The sequence below is a fragment of the Cyprinodon tularosa genome, unplaced genomic scaffold, assembly GCF_016077235.1.
Source record: "Cyprinodon tularosa strain WSP-4 unplaced genomic scaffold, ASM1607723v1 ctg168, whole genome shotgun sequence".
Lineage (NCBI taxonomy): Eukaryota > Metazoa > Chordata > Actinopteri > Cyprinodontiformes > Cyprinodontidae > Cyprinodon > Cyprinodon tularosa.
In genome coordinates, this window is record NW_024038513.1 from 898,166 (window position 1) to 900,942 (window position 2,777).

A 2,777-nucleotide genomic window follows, 5' to 3' on the forward strand; every position below is an offset into this window, starting at 1 on the left:
CTCTAACTCTATGCGACTCGCCCTGTGACTGTCTGACAGGTCTGACTGCATTTCAGTGCAGAGCTGCCGTCTGATTGGCCGAGGCTCACCTGGTCTACGCAGACACCTGAGCTGCAGCAGCCCTTCATTAACATCCACCAATCACAGCGAGGGATGAAGAGCTGGGAAGCTGCAGGGTCCTAAAGCCCGCTGGGTCCTCATCTGTTCTTAAGAACTTGAGCCAGAAGTTCTGCTCAGATGTTTTCGCTCCGGATCGGTTCTGGTTTCCATCGTTAACTGTTGGACAACATTCTGTTCAGTTTTTATCAGGGTTCCCAACCAGAACAGTCCAGAATTTATAAGGACGTTTTACAGACAGGGCCACCTTATTGATCAGCTCTGATCCAGAAGTCTGACGGTTTGTTCTGGTGAAATCTAAACAGCTGGAACTGATCTGGATCAACTGATCCTGCTGCAGATTAAACATCCTTAGAGCTGGTTCTGACCCACTGATCTGGATCAACTGATCCTGCTGCAGATTAAACATCCTTAGAGCTGGTTCTGACCCACTGATCTGGATCAACTGATCCTGCTGCAGATTAAACATCCTTAGAGCTGGTTCTGACCCACTGATCTGGATCAACTGATCCCGCTGCAGATTAAACATCCTTAGAGCTGGTTCTAACCCACTGATCTGGATCAACTGATCCTGCTGCAGATTAAACATCCTTACAGCTGGTTCTGACCCACTGATCTAGATCAACTGATCCTGCTGCAGATTAAACATCCTTAGAGCTGGTTCTGACCCACTGATCTGGATCAACTGATCCTGCTGCAGATTAAACATCCTTAGAGCTGGTTCTGACCCACTGATCTGGATCAACTGATCCCGCTGCAGATTAAACATCCTTAGAGCTGGTTCTGACCCACTGATCTGGATCAACTGATCCCGCTGCAGATTAAACATCCTTAGAGCTGGTTCTAACCCACTGATCTGGATCAACTGATCCTGCTGCAGATTAAACATCCTTAGAGCTGGTTCTGACCCACTGATCTGGATCAACTGATCCCGCTGCAGATTAAACATCCTTAGAGCTGGTTCTAACCCACTGATCTGGATCAACTGATCCCGCTGCAGATTAAACATCCTTAGAGCTGGTTCTAACCCACTGATCTGGATCAACTGATCCTGCTGCAGATTAAACATCCTTAGAGCTGGTTCTGACCCACTGATCTGGATCAACTGATCCCGCTGCAGATTAAACATCCTTAGAGCTGGTTCTAACCCACTGATCTGGATCAACTGATCCCGCTGCAGATTAAACATCCTTAGAGCTGGTTCTAACCCACTGATCTGGATCAACTGATCCTGCTGCAGATTAAACATCCTTAGAGCTGGTTCTGACCCACTGATCTGGATCAACTGATCCTGCTGCAGATTAAACATCCTTAGAGCTGGTTCTGACCCACTGATCTGGATCAACTGATCCTGCTGCAGATTAAACATCCTTAGAGCTGGTTCTAACCCACTGATCTGGATCAACTGATCCTGCTGCAGATTAAACATCCTTACAGCTGGTTCTGACCCACTGATCTAGATCAACTGATCCTGCTGCAGATTAAACATCCTTAGAGCTGGTTCTGACCCACTGATCTGGATCAACTGATCCCGCTGCAGATTAAACATCCTTAGAGCTGGTTCTGACCCACTGATCTGGATCAACTGATCCTGCTGCAGATTAAACATCCTTAGAGCTGGTTCTGACCCACTGATCTGAACTGCAGCTGGACATGCTTCATTTCTCCATCCTTAATATGAGGTTCTGATTTGGTTTTAGAACTCTGACTGCAGAACAGTCCATCAGTTCTCAGTCTGTAGGTATACAGTCCTGCATCAGAACCTTTAGCTGGTTCCTACTGGACCCGGTGGGACTCAGGTGGTACTGTGGGTCAGAGATCAGCAGGATGACGATCTGCTGTGGATAAAAAAAACCTTAAAGCTAAAGTTGGAGGGGAAGAAAGCTTTCCTTTTGTAACTTCCTTTTAATGCAAACTTCCTGTCGGTGTTTCACAATAAAAGCCTGCACCCTGCCTTATTGTGAAACTTTCTCAGCTCTGCGGATCAGCTACTGGTTCTCCACTGTGACAGTTCTATCAGTGACTCTTTCATAAAAGAGGATTTTTTTTTTAATGGATAGAGAAACCACAGTGTGCCCTGGTTCTGCTAATCCAGCTAGAAAACAGGAACCAGGCTCTAAATCTAAACCTTCAGGAGCTCATTAAGAGAGAAACAAAGTAGACCTTCTACCCAGGGACGGATTTAGAAAATTTGGGGCCCAAGGCAGAGACAGGCAGGGGGCCGTCCGTATTGAGAAGACACACATAGAACAGACCCATTCTCCAGATAGAGAAATGTTAATAGAATAGACATCCATTATCTGTTCTAGGTTGTGTCCCTCTCTTCTTGTCCCTTTTCTTCTTGTTTTCCTCTCTATGTTTTGTACTCAGCTGACTTTTCATGCTGTCTCTAAAGGAATGAAAGATTTTTTCCAAGCACTAAGCTCACTTAGCTGATTGCTCCTTCCTGTGTTTCCAAAAAGGCCAAAGTAAATAACCCAGTCCTTCTTTTCACTGTAGACAAGCCATGATCTGCTTATCTGTTCTCCATTTTTCATTTGGATGAAATAATAGCTGCATGAATCATGACAGCAGACAAGATAGAGGAGAGCAGGAGGCGGGGTTACCAATCTACTTGCTCTGGAGAGCAGAGTTCGCTGCTTTTAGATGTTGTCTCCAAA